This window comes from Ursus maritimus, unplaced genomic scaffold, assembly GCF_017311325.1.
Source record: "Ursus maritimus isolate PB19 unplaced genomic scaffold, ASM1731132v1 scaffold_3, whole genome shotgun sequence".
NCBI classification, from domain to species: Eukaryota; Metazoa; Chordata; class Mammalia; order Carnivora; family Ursidae; genus Ursus; species Ursus maritimus.
The window spans coordinates 16,269,473-16,288,809 of record NW_024425563.1 but is presented as its reverse complement, the minus strand read 5'-3'; positions in this window follow the sequence as shown (position 1 = coordinate 16,288,809).

The following is a 19,337-nucleotide window of genomic DNA, read 5'->3' as shown; positions in this document are numbered from 1 at the left end:
TTGCATTTGTGTAATGACTAAAAGTTGTAAGCATCTTTTGTGTGTTAGCTCTTTGTATCTTTTTTAACAAAGCATCTTTGCAAGTCTTTCTCTAGATTTTTGTTGTTATTAAGTATACGTATTCTCCTTATTAAGTTGTAAAAATTCTGTATCCAGGATACAAATCAGATAAAACTATTATGGATATTTCCCCCAGTCTGTGGCTTCAGCTCAATTTCTTGACAATGCTTTAGGAAATGCAAGAGTTTTAATTGCATTGAAGTCTAATGTAACATTAATGATTTGTGCTTTTGGCTTAATATTTGTTCATCTCAAGGTAGCAAAGTTTTCCTTACTATGTTTAGTGTAGAAATGTGATAGTTTTAGATTTTACATGTATGTCATGATCTGTGTGAGTGCTTTTTCTGTATGTGGTATATGTCACATGATGACATTTTTGCCTTACGGATATTCAGTACTTCCAGCGTGATTTGTTGAAAAGGCAGTTTTTCCCAATTGCAAACTTCCCCAATTCAAACCAATTGCAATAATATGAAAGCGTTTACTCTTGAAATATCAATTCTCTTTTATTGATCTATAGATCCTGATGATTCTCGTTTTATTGTAGATCTTGAACTCAGGCAGTGTACGTTCTCCAACTTCGTTCTTTTTAGAATTTTTTTTCCTATCCTTTGTCCTTTGAATTTACATATAAATATTGGAATAATCTTAACAATTTCTGTAAAAATGCTGCTGAGCTTTAAAATTGAAATTGTGTTAAATCATGGTTCCCTTCCACGTGTTCACAATCCTCTAAAATTCTGACGAACTTCAGATCCATAGGCTTGCTCATTCTCATGCTCAGTCCCTTCGGTAATACCAAGGCGTTGTGTAGTTTGTGTTTTTTCATCAGGAAGCACATGATATCTAGTTCTGTTTTTATGGCATTAGCAGCTGTTGAGTTTAAATGCTTGCAGCCAATAATCCATTGGGGTTGCAAAATAGTGCTACTGTAGTTTAATAATTAGTTTTATTTCCTAATTAAAATACTTTATAAAAGATGTTTACTCTATTTGATTACAAAATATTCATACCAGGAAGGCAAGAGAAATAGTTTGTTTTGCTTTATTTCAGTTTATTCTCAGTTAATTAATTGGTTCCGTGTTATCCTCTAAACGTAATCAGTTAGATTTTAAAAATTGTGTTATGAATCCTGTATTTAAATATACTTGATGGGTTTTAACAAATTGAATTTTTTATCCTTTTTGAGAAGCTAATACCATCCTTGGGTATTTATTTTATAGTAAAATGAATTACATTTCACAACGTGAATTGTTAAGATGAACTACCTTGAAAGAGGTAATTGTCAGAAATTTCCAGTTATATGTGGAGTCACTGAACCCACTGGTTAAAAATATATCACAGTAAGGGGTGAGTGTTAGTGAACCAAATGCCATAAATTACATTCCTGGCGAGAATGTGTTATCACTCATAACATGGATGCGAGGTTCATGTTTGTTCTGTCCGTTAAAATGCTTCAGAAAGTGGTCTAGATACTTCCAGGCACCAATGCCTTATGGATTTTTTTAATGCTGAATGTAAAGGCACACATTTAGGTCATTTTCACCTCAAATCTTATGGATTATAGAGAAAAAACACTTGTTATCTTGAGACTGTGGATACAAGACTCTGCTTTATCGTGTGTATATATTTATAAGCCAAGTCATGGATGCTGGGAAATGCCTGTATTTCAAATGACTGCAGATATTTTCTGCCAAGACAGCAAAAGGAGAAAGGAACAATATGTTGATAAGAGTCAGTGAGATTGCACTGTAAATAATGACAACAGAAAGTCTTCCCTGGCGTTTTCCGATTATTTCTACCTAGCCCTTCAGACTGGGTGGAACTTCTGGTACTGAAAATTCACACTTTAGTTTTTCTGACTTCTGCACTGTTAAGCCAATTCTTTTGAAGGAAATCCCAGTGCTGGACAACACGATTCTGATGCCAGATATCACATGTGGAGCAATGATTATTATTTCACAACTTCCCAGATTGGGGGTCATACATTCTTATATGCTAACCAAATAAACAGAAGTAGAGAAAATGGAATACATTAATATGTCTAGAGATGAAGATTATTTTGTACATAGAACACTTCTAATTTCTGATGTCTTAAACATTTTCATAAGTCATTGTTACTTTTTGAATATCTTTCTAGAATTTCACTGACTTCAACCTACTGCTCTTATGTGTAGATATTACTTCATTTCATCCATCCATCAATTCACCCATGCCTAATTATTATTCCAAATCCATACCTATTCATATTTTAATAGTTTTGAAAACATAACACTATTTTCTATTTCTGTACCTATGTTTGTATGTGTGGTTTTGTGTGTGTGTGTGCGTGTTAACCTCTTGGTATTTGTACATATATTCACTTATATGTGGGAGCTAAAATGAATGTCCATCTATCTAGAGTCTAATTATATATACATGTATGTATATGTATTTTCTATCGTATTTGACTATAAATGCACATATATTTTTAACATATATATACACATGTACAGAATAAAATCAGTATAGCTCTTGTTCCATATCTAACATTAGTGGTCCATGCATAGATTATTGGTACTGTTTAAATTTTTACTTAATAATGAACACGTATGAATATAGTGCCCACACTCAGAACTAAAATATTATCAATAACTTATATCTACATATGTGCTCCTCCCATGACACATCTTCTTATATATCCTTCAACCAAATAGCGTTTATGACCTTTTACACTTCTTTTTAGTTTGTTCATTTTTTCCCCAAGTTTTTATTTAAATTCCATTGGTTAACATACACTTAGTCTTTTTTACATTATAATTTATAGGGAGAGTTTTATTGCTAGTTTTGGAACTTTGCATAAAGAACCTCCTAGTATAAGTTTCTTCTAAGGCTTACCTTCTTTACTCAGCATTATGTAATTAAAATTTATCTGTGTTGTATGTAGATGGAGTTCATTAATTCTCAATCCTGCATAATATTCTAGTGGGTGACTGTATCAAACTTACTCATTTTCTCTCAGCGGACACTTCCTTTTTCCCAGGGTTTTGCTATTATGCACAGAACAAACATGAATTCTTGTACACAAGAATGCTAAAGTTCGGTCAGCCAGGTAGGTAAGAGTAGAGATGCCAGGTCACAGTGAATGTTCCCTTTAAAAGGGAAAATTTGTACTTAAATTTCCCATGAAAACAATAACATATGCAATAACACTTTTATTTCTTCCCTTCCAATCTTTATGCCTTTAATTTATTTTATTTATCTTATTCCAATCGCAGACTTCTAATACAGTGTTAAATATAAGCAGTGAAGTTGGGAATCCCTTTCTTGTTCTTAAATCTAGGGGGAACGATTCCAGTGTTTCCCCATAATTGTGCATACTGTATGGGGTTTTGTTGTTATCTTGTATCAAGTTAAATTAGTTTCCTTCTGTTTTTAGCTTATTGAATGAGTCTTGAATTTTATCACATTTTTTTCTGTATCTATTGAGATGAGCATATGGCTTTTTCCTACAATCTGTTAATGCAGTGAATTACACGTATACAGTTTCTTATATTAAAATACTGTTGCATTCCTGAGCTGCATCTAACTTGTTTATGGTACAGTTTTTGAGAGAACTGAGTTTCCTTTGCTAATACAGGCATAACTTGGCAATATTGCAGGTGTGGCTCCAGACCACTGCAGTGAAGTGAGTATCACAATGAAGGGAGGCAAATGAATTTTCTCGTTTCCCAGTGCATATAAAAGTTATGTTTACAGCATATCACACAACACTGTACGATCTGCTGACATAATACACAATAGCATTAGGTCTAAAAAAAGTGTACGTACCTTAATTAAAAAAACTTTATTACTAAAAAAACATTTATCGTCATCCAAGCTTTCAGTGATCACTGATCACAGATCACCATAGCCAACACAATAATACTGAAAAGGTTTGATACATTGTGAGAACAACCAAACTGTGACAGACAAAATGAACAAATGCTGTCGGAAAAATGGCGCCGATAGACTCGCTGGACGCAGAGTTGCCGCAGACTTTCAGTTTGTCAAAAATGCAGCATCTGTGAAGTGCAGTGCAATGCGGTGTGCCTGTACTCTGTCTAGGATTGTGGAAATCATGAGGCAAATAGGCTATAATATTTGTCATTTTCTTTATTTTATTTGATCCAGTTTTGGATTGCGTAAGGCGGGGTGTATTATGCTGGGCCGCAGTAAAGATGCTCCTAAAATTTAAGTGACTAAAACATCATAGTTTCATTTATTGCTTATGCTATATGCTCACCTCACATCAGTCAGTCACACAGGCCTTCGGATGACAGAGCTTTCACCATCATGGCCAGTCACCAGGGAGAGAGGGAAAGAACAAATCGTGTGCTGACTGTTAAAGGCTTTTTTCTGGGCATCACAAATCATAGCTACTCATATTTCCTTAGCCAAATCCAGGTCAAATGGCCGTGGCTCTCCTCAAAAGATTGGGCAACTGCAGTCCTCTCAGGCTCGGAAAAGGGGAATAGCTAAAAGATTGGTAAATAGCCCTGATGACTATCATAGTTCACAATTCTGGTAAGAAAATATTTAGTCCTCTCTCTTACCCCCATACAAAATATGCAGCCCACCCAAGGGAAGCAATGCAAAAGTTTTTCCTAGTTATGACATCAATTCCACAACCCAGAGTTTCTAAGGAATTTGGTGGTTTTGTGCAGTGTCTTGATGTTAGGTCTGGATGTGACTCTTCTTGAATTTGAAAGCCTATGAATGTCTCCAAAATCTTATATGCTGTAATGGAACCAGGACAGATAACTGCAGGAAACATTCTGGCAGAAGAAAAACTGGGGCCACATAGTATACACTAGTCCCACATAGCAGTCTTCTCTGTAGCAGTTCTGAAAAGCTTCCAAAAAGACGTATTAAGGACTCTCCCCAAAACCTGGCAGGGAATGATTCTTAAACAGACTCTAGTTCTCCTCCTTGGGACAAGCTCACTTGTCCAGTTTTCTCCCTGGATTCACACTCTGTGTAGTTCTTTTGTTTGCTTGTTTTACATTATCTTCCTTGGCTGTATCTGAATTGGACATCAGCAAGAGGTCTTCTTAGAACCTGGGCAACTCTTCTCAGCTCACTTCTTGCCTGTATACAGTTGGGAGCCCCCGGATCTTTGTACGTATCAAATAGTCATGGCTATTTAAACAGTCGTAGGCTGTTGATTCTTTTGACAGCACAATTCTCTAAAACATATTTTTGGCTTTTCTGTCTTATTGCAGTCAGCTCTATGAGCAATGGGCACACCCAAGTTTCTTTTTTTTTTTTTTTTAATTTTTAAGATTTTATTTATTTACCTGAGAGAGAAAAAGAGAATGAGCGGGAGGTAGAGGGAGAGGGCAAAGCAGACTCCCTGCTGAGCAGGGAGCTGGACACAGGGCTCCCTCCCAGGACCCTGAGATCCTGAGATCATGACCTGAGCCAAAGGCAGATGCTTAACTGTCTGAGCCACCCAGGCGCCCCCCCCCCCCAGGTTTCTTTTAAGTCACAGATCTTACTGATTATTTCTAGGCTTTCTCTTCCCCTTGCCTCTTTCTCTTTCTGTACTTAGCCACGGGTACTTAGAGTCTGTATGAACGCCTCGTCATGCCTGCTAAGTGGTTGTTCCTTTTACCAAAAATTTAGCCACCAAGTAATACTGACCCTCACTCTTCCAGTCTATGATAAATTGTCCTCACTATCTGCCATATAACCCATGCAGCCAAAACCACGTATTTCCGTTTGTTTTATGGCACTACCTACGACAAGGTAGCAGTGTCTGTATCAGTCAACATGAGCCTAATTTGCCATGGTAGCAAACAATCCTCAAATATTAGTGGTTTAAAATAAGAAAGTTTTATGTCTTGCCTGTGATGTGATATTGGTTGAGACTCTTCTCCACGTCATTCTCACTTGGAGACACAGGATGAAGAAGGCATCACTAATCACTCTTGCAGGGGAAGGGGAAGGTTGCAAGTCACGTGCTGGCTCTTAGTGGTTTTCACTCTCAACTGGCTACAGGGAACCATAAATGCTTATGTCTAATGCCAGCAGGTGGTAAGGTGGAGTATTACCATATGCCTGGAAGAAGAAAAGAACACGAGAAATTATCATGATGTCTCCTATATGTATTAACTTTTTTTCAGTTGAAGAGGCATGGGGAAAAAGAATTAGATGCAAATGTTGGCTGAGATTGTTCTAGCTCTGACCATGCCGGAACCCTCAGGCTAATATGAGCATTTGGTCTTTTTGATAGATGCGGTCCTGTTGTAGAGATGGGAGCATCAAAGCATTAGGGCTGATAACACCAAACATTCTCAACATCACACTAACTCATTTTATTTTGATTCATCCTCATTGAATTGTCCTCTAGTAAATTATTTTTCTATGAAGCTTTCTTACAAGGAAAAAAAATGCACCAACTACAGAGATGTGAACATTCTGTCCCTTTATGGTCATAATTCCCAGTGAAATTTAGCAAATCAGCATTCTGCTTTTATATTTTGTGTGAGATTTGTTAAGCAAGGGTCGCATCACCGAATCTGATCAGCTTTGCTACAGTGACTTGATCCAACTCAGAAAAGTGGTAAATTCTAAGGAAAATTGCTAGCAAATCCAGAGGCAGAGAAAATCAACCTGACATTTTCCCCTTTAACTAGAGACCACATAGAGTTATTTCTAAAAACCAAAGACAAACAACAAACACAATTTTGTATTTCTTTTTTTCTTCAGAAGGCTCAGAGTGAAAACCATAAGAGAAGGAATCGTGGAAGGAAGAAGCTGCAAACCGTGGTTGGTACAGAATCAGCTCGAGGCATCTGCTTGCAGGGGAAAAGCTGGCACTGGATTGACACTCTAATTAAAAAATAAAGTTAGAAAACCAACACTAGTACAAAGCCTAGTGCTGACTTGCTGAGTTCAGTAGAAATCAGACCAGGCTGATGGAAGAGGCCAGGAGAGGACCAGAACAGACCTTAGCAGATCTCGACAGCACAGCACGCTCCACGGTCCCTGTCCCGCTGGCTGTTTTGCTGGTCCTTAATGCACAACAAACTCAGTCTTACCTCATGGATTTTGAATTGCTTATTACCTCTCCCTGGAATGCTTTTCACCAAATTTTTCACCTTATGTACAAGAGGTGGGAAAATGAATTCTGGCTGTGCTGGCAGGATTCTGTGTGTTCTTGCACCATAAGAGTGATAGCGAATGTTCAACCAATACTCATTGAATGGATATGATAGCAAAGAATGGCCAAATCGTGTTCTTTGCTTAGAAGAGCAGGCTGGTTGGTTGCTAAGCTCTTACTAACCTGGCATATTAGCAGAAGAGACAGGGGAACAAACAGAAACCTACAGAGGTAATATTTTTGTAGGTTAATCTTAGTGAGCTAATACTGTGGTAAAACAGAACAAAAAGTGAGAGGCAGGAAGTTTTGAGTTTGCTGATCTTGGTCGTAGACGGTAAATCAATGCTAAGTGGTCACACAAAATGTCTCCTATGTGAGTGGCTTCACCGCAAGTGAGGAAAAATTCTTGCTAGCCTGGAGCAGCGTGTGTATCTGGAGCAACATGAGATTGAGGGTGAGTGGGTTCTAAGATGTCAGAGTCTCCCTGTTTTCTACCACTAAACTTTTTTTTTTTTTTAAGATTTATTTATTTATTTTAGATAGACTCTTCCAGAAAGCTGAAGTGACAGGATACCTCCTGTCTTAGTCTACTCAGGCTGCCATAAAAATATACCATAGATAGGGTGGCTTAAATAACAGATATTTATTTTTCACAGGTCTGGAGGCTCAAAGTCCAAGGTCAAGGTGCTGGCAAGGTAGGCTCATTCTGAGTCCTTTTCTCTTGGCTTGTAGGTGGCCAGCATCTCATTGTGCATGCATGGGAGAGAGAGAGAGAGGGAGCACACTAGTGCAAGATCTCTGGTGTCTCTTCCTGTAAGGACATGAATTTCATCCTGAGGGCCCTACCCTAGAGACCTTATCTAACCCCATTACCTCCCACAGACCCATCTCCAAATACCATCACACTGGGGGTTAGGGCTTCAACATATGAATGGGGGGGGGGACACAAACATCTAGCCCATAGCACCTCCCAACTCATTCTATAAAATCAATATTACGCTGATACCAAACTCACAGACATTATAAGAAAAATACAAATAAATATCCCTTATGAGATAAATGCAAAACATTTAATAAATTGAGTCTGATCATATATAAAAATATAATAACATCATGATCAAGTGGAGTTTATCCCTGGAATGCAAGAGTTTGTAATTCACAGGCTCCATCAGTGCAAATCATCAGACTAACAAACTGAAAAAGGAGAAAATGTCTGTTACTCCCAATAGATGCAGAAATGCATTTGAACAAATTCAACTTCCATTTGTGATAACAACTCTTAGCAAGCTAGAACTAGAAGGAAACTTCTGCATTCTGATAAAGGACGTCTGCGACAAACTTACAGCTCATTGATATGTGTTATGATATTGGCTCTGACTTCAGGACTGTATCCCATTACCAACATTCATCTAGCTGTTCACTCAAAACGGATGGATTTCATTTTATATAAGCGATACCTGAGCAAAGCTGGGCACAAGTCATGTTATAAGATCTCTCATGCATAATATTCTTTTACACTACATGCTTGTTACTGTTATCTGGTCAACACTTCTGTGTTTCCATTGAAAGGGGCTTCACAAGCACACAGGCACAAAAAATGATTCCATTTTAAAACAACACAGTCATGTTATTCCTTTCCTCAGAACAAATAGGTGTCCCTGTAGCTTCTTCCTAAGAATCTTCATCCTATTTTCTTCAGTGACATTGTCCTACCAACAGTTCATCATATTTTGTTGTTTTAAGACCTTTCAAAATGTGATACATTTTTATGCATCAACAGTGTAAAGATAACCCATTTCTATATATACTCCAAACCTTTCCTCCTCATTATTTTATTTCTTCCTCAATGAACTCAATAAACAGATGTCCCTCGTAACTTCCAACTGCTTTTCTCCTGGAGGGTTTTACCCACTTGATTTACACTGCCTCAGAATGGTTACTGAGACTGTCTTATCGCTATCACATGTTAATGTCCCCAGGCAGAACCCGAAGTCTTGCTGGAACTAACGCTGGCAGAAGCCATTGATATTTTTATCCAGTTGTAGGTGAGACAACAGAGAGATGTCAACAGAAAGAGCTGACGAAGGGCGAGCTGGACTTGTTCATGCAACACAGATGAAGAGTCAAGAGTGTAGCCACTGGTACAACAAAATTAAATAAATAAAAACAAGGGACGTAGAGGAAGTGTTATGAAAGTCAGGGAGAGAACTAACCTGAGAACGGAGGAATGCAAATAAGCCCAATCAAGAATCATAGAGCAGGGTCTACAAAAGTAGAAGAACGTGGGACTGAGAAGTCAGTGAATCACTGGAATCTTCAGAATCATACAAAAGTGGAGAGGATGTACTCCCAGGGATTAAGTTGGGGACTGTGTGCCTGGAGAAAGGCATTATTTTCAGATAACTCCCCCCAAGCCTCTTTCTACAATCACTAGGTTTCATGGACTATTACTCCTGCATTCTTGAACTTCCATAGGTCATGCTGACCCAGGAAGCCTTTGGACCACAAAACGGGTGACAGATTATAGAATGAGGGGAGAAGAGCCAGGACAGTCTCATGAAATCAATCCATCCAGGTTAATCCTCATGCCACCTGTGTCCAAACCAGGTATCTTTCTTCCTTTCGGTTTTTGCTTCTACCCTACATTGTGCCTATTGTTCTTGATACCACCTTATGAAACCTTGTTACTGGTTCTTACTTGCTCCTCTCCTGATTCAGGTCCATGGATGGTAGAACCTTGCATATCCTTGACCTCTTACTCAGCTTAGTCCTCACCTCATGGTGGCTGCAGACAACACACATTGACAAGATGCATTGTGTGGAAGACCTTTCTAACACCTACAGAAAGGGCTTGGGAGAGGTAGGTCTTCGATGTTAAAATTATTGATTTATTATTCTTTAAAAGATTTTATTTATCTATTTGAAAGAGAGAGAGAGCACGTGGAGGGGGAGGGGCAGAGGAAGAAGGAGAAGCAGACTCCCCACTGAGCAGGGAGCCCGACGTGGGACTCCATCCCAAGACCCTCGGATCCTGACCTGAGCTGAAGGCAGACAGTTAACCGACTGAGCCACCCAGGTGCCCCTGCTGTTAAAATTATTATAAATACAGGAATAGAGTTTTAATAGTATGCCAGAATCCAAAACAATACATTTTAGGCAACTGGGCTAAGAGCCCTTATCAGATCGGGTATAGAAGGCTGCCCCATAATTCACTTGAATGAGATGAAGTTCTGAGTACAGTAGGAGAATGTGAATTAGGACTGGAAGAGAAGCTCTCATTTGAGAAGCTGTAGAGAGTTCAGAAATGCTGAGAAGACTCAGAGAACCTTTGGGTTCTTTGTTCTCCCCCCTCACTCCATGATGTACACCTAAACTTAGCTTAAAATGCCATCGTTCCTCACTCTTATTATTATTTTTCCTATTTTGCCATTTTTATGAGTTCTGGTCACATTTAATCCTATTACAGAACCCATCGACTAGTGGGTTGTACCAGTTGGGAGAGGCATTTCCTTGCAGTTAGTTGAGGTCACTGTCAATACCTGAAACTCAGCAGACGTGAGGTTTAGGGCCCATTCCATTGGTCTTTGCACAGGCACATGCCTGTGAGGCCCGTTTATTGAATTGTAGATCCTGGGTCTAAAGAATGTGCTTTCTGACTAGATGAAAGATACTATTTCTTGGTCTCCCCCACACCCCAAACATACCCAGTTTCCATGATAAGGGTTCGATAAGACAGTGTTTGGATAATACAGAAGGCATGAACATAGTATAATCCTGAGGCCATCATAAATACACAAAGTGCTTCATGGTGAGTTAGTCACAAGAGACCCTGCCTCCTCTCCCTGAGGGATGTTTTTGTAGTTTTACTCATGAAAATGAAAAATATATGCAGTGGATAGTGAACTGGAACAGATATTTAAAGGTATAATTTATTTCTATCAAGGGACCAAAAAACGCAGCCAGGAGGCCACAATGTTGTTCCTGCCTCTTAATTCCAAAATCGAATGAGACTATCACATAGTGAATCTATTTGCAATAAAAAATATACATTGTAGCTCCAGTTCCACTATTAATTCCACTAAAAGAGGGGATTCTTTTGAGGGGAGAAGGTAGGAGAGAACCATAGAGAAGAACGTTCCAACCTTATGAGAGCAAAGGGAAACGCTGGCAGTAATCTAACATTGTTCTATTTATGTCTAAAATCAGTGCGTTGGTAGGGCACTCTCACTGAGCCGCGGTCTGTGCTGGAGCTGGGGTTGTGGTTGTGAAGCCCAATGCTGCCGTCTTCCTACCCTGTGCCATTCCTAGAAGTTGTGTTGTTATGATGCCACAACGCTCACAGATGGTTCTAGACAGTATGGTGGGCGTTAGTTGAGTATCAGCCCTGCCTCACATACCCCTGAGAATAACCGCAGAACAGAGGCCATGGTTAGAGGGTGGAATGCAATGACCATTATTCCTGCTTATGTCATTAATTAGGCGCATTCTACCCGTAACCCAGATGTGCCGAGAGCCCGTGATTAATGTAACAGAGAGATCCTTTCAGTGTCTGCAGTTTACACGCACGTCAGTTCCCAGTCATTCCCAGAAACCGTTAGTAACAGTAAAATTAAGTCGTTTAGAACTCATGGTCAGATTTTTCTCATTTCCCATCCTCTGTGCAGGGCATGCTGGAATGGCTTATCGAGGGAGCACCAAAGATATCGAGGGAGCACCAAAGAATAATAAAACTATTAATTCATACATGCAGAGAGTGCTTAACAGCTTACAAAACACGTACATCCACGTTACCTCATTAGCCTTCACAACCATATGAGACGGATTACTAATATTATTGCCATTTTTTTTTACAAATAAGAGAAATGAGGTTTAGCAGGCACAGGACACTTGCCAGGATCCCATGGATTTTAAACAGTGGAACTGGAGGTACAATGTATATTTTTTTATTGCAAGTTCGAGGGACTATTTACACGAAACTATAAAACGGTGAGCTGGCTCCACAATTGGGAAACACCCATCCATTATTAGTCAGAGCCCTTTCCAAACGTCACGTTATCTTGATGGAACACTAGCTCTCCGTCCGTTCCAGGCAAGGAGGCAGAGGGCATTTTGAGCATTTGATGTCTCTGAGGGCCACACTCCCCAGACCATGGGCCACATAACTGGTGCTGGGCTGCTGTTTGTAACCGGTCTGCAGTGTGTTAAGTACCAAAATTGAGAGTAAGCGTTTGGAAAAATTTATGGCGATTTGACAGAGTAATCTTATGTCTGTTGAATAATAAAAAATTGAGACTTGATTTTTGAACATCCTTTAAAAAAATGTTTTATTTTTCTACTCATTTGTGCCTATTGTATTTTACAAAAGGGTCAGTCCCATCTGATTGTGGAGGAGAATGGTCCTTCTCCAAATTTTGCCTGAGAATCACTGCTTTAGGGCCTGCTCACTCTGTCCTGCCCCGGGGCCTGTCTGCGTTCAGATTCATGATGGCGTCCTTAGCGGGCTCTGCTCCACCCTGTTGAAGTGGTTTCTCGTGGATTCTGTCTGAGGGGTCCCTTGTCATTGTTTTCTGAAGAAATCTGAGTTTATATAAGCATGTCCTGCAGGGTCTGTAACAAGAGTGGTTGTGTTTTCTATCACTACATCACAAATTAGCACACTTTTCGTGACTTAAAACAACACCCACTTACTATCTCGCAGTTTCCTGAGGTCAGCAGGCTGAGCACGACATAACTGGGTTCTCTGGTCAAGGTCTCACAAGGCTGATATCAAGGAGTTGGCAGGGATGTGGGTGCCTCTGGAGTGAGAGGCGCTCTTCCAAGCTCATTCTGGTTGTTGGCAGGATTCAGTTTCCTGTAGGACTGAAGCCCCTGTTTCCTTGCTGGCTCTCAGTGGAGGTCACCGCTGACTCCTAGAGGCTGCCTTCCGGTGTTATTCGGGTGGCCCTTCCCCACAGGCAGTTCACGAGGTGTTTGCTTCCTTCCAAACTGGCAGTGGGGTTCCAACATTTGACTTTCTTTTAAAGGGTTCATCTGATCAGGTCACACCCACCCAGGATAATCTCCCTTTGGATTTGCTCAAAGTCAACTAATTAGCCACCTAATCACTGGATTGCTATCCTGTCACGTTCACTGTTTCCACCCACACTACAGTGGAGAGAACTGTACAGAGCATGTACGCCAGGGGTGAGAATTTGGGGGGTCATTTTAGAATTCTGACAACCACAATAGTCAACACTTGGTAAAAAGACACAAGGAAAATGCATTGCTATAAGGGCTTGTCTTATTACTCTCTTTAAATAGTTTCCCTGAAAATATTATTAATTAAAATGTGTAAGATGCCATTTATGTTGAATTACGCTGATTCCAGGCCTGCCTGTGCCCTCAGTTTCATAGCAGGTAGAATCCTCTGTCCCAAGAGGCATTTTGATCTTCAAATACCAAAATAACAGAGATCTCTAATGGCTTCATGCGGCAAATCCAGACCCCTCCATGTTTTCTACTATGGCTCTGCCAGATTGCTGCAAGTATGCTCGTTCTAGCCGGTGGTTATGAGACTCTGGGGCTGCTAATGGAACAGAGCCCGTAATCTTAGGGTGAGGTCAGGAAAAGTCAGGCTCTGAAACTAACAAAATCAACACACATACAACCACGCAGGACAACGTCTGTAACTCAGCCTGAAGTGTCATTCTTGAGAGAGTTTCCCTCTGAAAACTAAGGCACAAAAACCCAAATACAGGAAAAATGAATATAATGTGAGCTGCAGTCATGGCTATCGCAATAATTTTATCATGAGGTAATGCTATAATGCCAGAACACTTTGTTTTGGGTTTTTCCCCATCTTATGTATGTACGTGTGTATTTCAGGTATAGTTGACACATAGTGTTACATTAGTGTCGCGTATACAACATAGTGATTGGCCAGCTCTGTATCTTAACGCTGCACTCGCCGCAAACATAGCCGCCATCTGTAATGACAGAATACTTGGGACGCTGACGAGAATGTTGAAGGAGCAGTCATAGAGAATAGACGTTTTCTCTCTGCTTGCAGTACTACTTAAAGATAACGAAGCCCTAAAAAAATCAATAACCTGTGGCGATTACATCCGCAATGGGAAGAAGCAGCACCAGAGTTTTGACAACTGTTCTCTCAATACCATTCAGTTTTGTTCATTAACAATAGGAACTAACAATATGGTACACCAAAAAAACCTCTCGTTATTTCATAGACATAGTTTTATTTATTCTAACCTTAAAGTCTCAAAACAATCTTCTCATTATGGTTTGTTTTGTCAAGTAGATTATCCTGATTGGGGAAAAAACGATGCTCTGGGCAATAATCAGAAACAAAAATTATTAACTAAAATAAGCAAAAAGGGGGGCATTTTTAAAGGGGATAGCAAAGGATAATTTTTAAAAGGGGATAGAACCATGTCTCTTATACAGATAAAATAAACAATTCAGATATTTTATTTAACTCTCTCATTAAAGAGGGAAACAGTAGCTGTTACAACTGGTTCAAAAGGGAACTCAGAGTACCACGTATTTATAGTCGTACGAAGAATGCTGACACAAATTTAGAAGTGTACGCAGTTACTCTTAGATGAACTGAATAAATGGAGTTTTTGAGTGAGCAACAAAACTCAGACTTCTCGTATTCTACCAAAGTCTAACCAATTTGTGAGACCCATACAGAAGAAAGGTGAATTAATTTACATGAACATTAATGAGGATTAATAGCATGATTAAATCAGCAGTGTCAGTGGGCTGGAGGTGAAGGGGGCTTTACAAAATGAAACTATCTCTATTCTATCAGTCTAGTTTTGCCAGTGCAGTGATCTCATATATATTAAAAGTTGGATTTTTCTGTTTGTTATTTGGTATGCAAACTAGACTTCGAACTTCCCTTTAAGTTCCTGACTTCATCCTATTGGAGACCCAAATCAGTGTATCTTTTCACCCATCCTTCCTTTCCCCAAAGACAGCCTTCCTGTTCCAGATTTGCTAACAGAAGGGGACACTGTGGGAACATCTTGATAATTGAGACATCGTTAGTCTAATTACTTATATCACACCCCTGCTTCACCTTCGCCCTCCCCTATTTCTTGGAGAAGCATCTGCTAAATGTCAGTAGTTAAGATGTGTCAGACAGAATCCAGAGCTGCATAGCTTAGTTTGTTGGGAGGCAGCCAGAGAGGGGAAGAGGAAGAAAAATATTTCTTTCAAATTCTTTCTTCAGTTGTCGATCCTGATTGTTTTACAAAAAGAGAGGAGTCCAACAAAAACCTAAGGAGGATATTTGAGTGCCCGTGTGAGTATGTGTGAGCACATTGTGAGTGTGTGTGTGCAAAAAAGAGAGAGGTTTGCTGATCAGTCAAGGGTAAAGGTATACACATGTGCTGGGAAAGCATGACGTCATCGGCGTGATTCAGGTGCCAGTTAATGAGTTAAAGATTTAATGGCTCTTTAAATGGGGTGGAGAGAGGAAGACATATAAAACTCAGCATACCACTTATGCCCTGATGGAGCAGACATTAAAATCTAGCTACTGAACTACAGTCCAGTCACCTGTATGTCTGACTATTTGCGGAGGGTATCTATTTCTAGCTGGAGATGGTCAAAATCATACATATTATCAATGAAATGCAAAGGTGATATAAAAGCAACAATTCTCTCTGGTCCAATGAGTGTTTCACCCTGTCTCTTCACGTGTGGACGGGGCTACCACCAACAGTAAAACAGGGATTCTCTCCTCAACCCCACAGAGGAATGGCTGTTTCACAGAAGCAATCAACATTTCAGTATCTGTGGAGATTTAAGTCATTTGAGGAAGAAAAAACTGTTTGTTCAAACATCACCACTTTATTTTGTAAATAAGAACGTCATCTGCCTGGGGCACCTGGGTGGCTCAGAGGGTTAAGCCTCGGCCTTCCGCTCAGGTCCTGACCCCAGGGTCCTGCTCAGCAGGGAGCCTGCTTCTCCCTCTCCCCCTGCTTGTGCTCTCTCACTTGCTACCTCTCTTTTTTTTCTCCCTCTCTCAAATAAATAAAATCTTTAAAAAAAAAAAAAAAAGAATATCATCTGCAATCACTCATGTGTTTCAGCCCCATAGATTCTCAACTTGGGGTGCCCCTAGAACCACATAACTCCATTTCAGACCTACTGTGTCAGAATACCCAGAGGAGAGGCCCATTTTAAAGCCCCCACAGCTGATTCTCGTCTGCGCTAGTTTTCAAGAACCACTTTAAAGAAGATTCAGGTTGCCGTACCTGGAAGAGCAGTAGCCATAGCTAGCGGATGGTCAGGTGTGCTACTAGATGGACACATTCACAGGGGGGAAAAGAACTTTTGGAAAAATAAGTAATAATTAAAATACAAATCATTAAAAACTTTATGATTGGATAGAAACAAAGACCGAGGAAAGGAATATAACTAAGGACACATTATAACCCTCTGCCTAACCTTAAAATTTGGAGCACCACTGACCCTTATTTCTCCTCACCAGACTAAACACGAAGCACTCTATCTCAGTGAGGTCAGGGGCTTCGCAGTACTCTGCCGTGTCTTCACAGTCCCGGACAATCTGGAGCACAGTGTGCGGACTTCATAAATAATTGTTGAATGAAAGAATCGTGTTCTCAGAGTCCGAAATCATTGGGGGATGCAACTGTTTAACGTAGGTACAGGCCTTTGGTTTTTATGTCTTGAGGTTTTTTGCTTTTGCTTTTGTTTTTCTGATCCAGGAACATCACTATTGCAGTCACTGATGATAGCACAAATACCTTTCACACCTCACCTGCATCGTTGCCTGTAGCCAGGGCCATATATGAGCTGATCTGGTCCATACACCCATTCATCTGCCTCTTAAGTCCAACATCCCCCTGTGCTCCCTAATGGGAGAAACTTTTCATCACACTGATGTTCTCTGCTCCAAGATCTGAATTCTGTTTTCAGGGGCCAATAACAGTAAGAAAAAGTAAACTGAAGCTGGTTAAATGTACCTTGTTCTGTCACTCTTCACCAGGCATACCTCTTGAATATATTTTTTTCCCATTAGAAGGAGGTTACTTTTGGCCATGAAATCACCCACTTCCATTCTCCAACTGTAGCAGACATTAACAAAAATGGTGCTTTTGCTTACTTCTCTGGTTTCTATAATTTACTCTTTGGCTCAGGCTTTTGGTTGAAACTGTTCTGAATTATTAAAGGGAACAATGTGTTTTCCTTTCTCTAAACATTTTATAACATTTAATAAAACAAACTCATTCATTTAAAGCTATGTCTATGAACTATAGCTTTATCTCACTCCTACCAGCAAATTAAATTACTGGTGACTCAGGATGCAAAAACCAAATATTTTTTTAGAAGAAAATATAGGTCATGATTTTTTTTAGTAGAGGTTGAAAAAAATCCTTTTCTAGGGCATGACACCAAAAGTAAGGAAATTGTTGAACATTCTCCTGACTTCTGAAAGAAGAACAAGAAATTCTACATGGCATAAAATGGCTTAAGAAAGTTAGGGTATGACTGATAAAGTGGAAATACATGTCTTCAATGTAATTTTAATGATATTATATATAATATATAATATAATAGCTACTGTATTTTTATTAATTGTCAAGTGATCTTTTAGCATTTATATACATCAAAATCTATGTACATAACAATTATAATACTGATTTGCAAGATGATTACTATATATAAAAATTCTTACAGATCAATGACAACCAAAAAAACAATGTCCCATAGAAAACTGGGTGAAATAGAACAAATGCCACCTTCTCTCTCCCTCTCTTACCTAATCCCCCACACATTTACCATTCATGTCATCATATACATACAAATTGGCACTAAATAGGAAATAGATAAATAAATAAAAATAAAAATCTTCACTAGTTAAATCTAAAACCAAAATTGAAAAAAAATTGAAAATGAAATTATTACTTTTTATACATCACAGTAACAAAGATTAAGAAAACTATATCTATTTTGAAGATAATGGGAGGGAAGTAGTCTCACTGTTACTTCAGGGAAGTATAAGTATGTGTATCATTTTGGAGAGTATTTTGGGAACAGCAGGGTTTTACTTGTGTATATTCTTTTGCTCATCAGTGACATCCAGGAATATTTCCTAAATTGATGATCAGATAAGCATGTGAATATATACGATAATATAGAGAATTCATCACAGTGTTATTTATGATATTGCAAAGACTAGAAACGATCAGAATCCATTATTATATTGGTTAAATATAGGACAGCCACATGCCACAGCATTCCTAGGTTAGTTCCAGTTCATGGCTGGCATCCCGTCATGATTAGAAACTGCCGCCTTTTACCCTTAAATTGTCTCATTTTGAAAACTAGATTATAAGATCAGTCAGTGTAAGTATTTTTTTAACTGATACAGTTCCTCATAGTCTTTGGAAGCGATATTAATCTATATCATCTGATGTTAAACATCACATGTAACATAATATTGAATTAAAAAAGCAGTGTATAAAAGATGTTACAAAATGAAACTACTTTGAGGCGCCTGGGTGGCCCAGTTGGTTGAGTGTCCCGCTCTTGATTCCAGCTCAGGTGATGATTTCAGGGTGGTGAGATCAAGCCCTGCGAGAAGCCCTGCATTGGGCTCTGCACTCAGCAGGGAGTCTGCTTAGGATCCTCTCTCTCCCTCTCTCTCTTCCTCTCCCCCGCTAAAATAAATAAATAAATCTTGAAAAATAAAACTGCTTTATATGTATATATATATATATATATATATATATATATATATATATTCATATGCATACTCTATATTTGCTAATAAAATACACTAAGAACCCTTGTTGGAATTCAGGAATATTTTACTTTATCCTTTATACTTCTATAGTTTGAACTTTTATAATAAGCATGCATTACAATTAAAAATGAAGCTATTTTCATTTGGGAAGTAAAGCAAGTCACAAAAGTATAGATATTTGATATGTCAGATAAATAAGACAATATACAAAAAATTATAAGTTAACCAAGTTGCTTTGTGCATCTTAGATATTAAAGTAAACTCTACAGCCGAACATTATATACTATTTTTTTAAAGATTTATTTATTTATTTGAGAGAGAGAGTGTGTGGAGTGAGAAGCAGAGTGAGAAGGAGAGAATCCTCAAGCA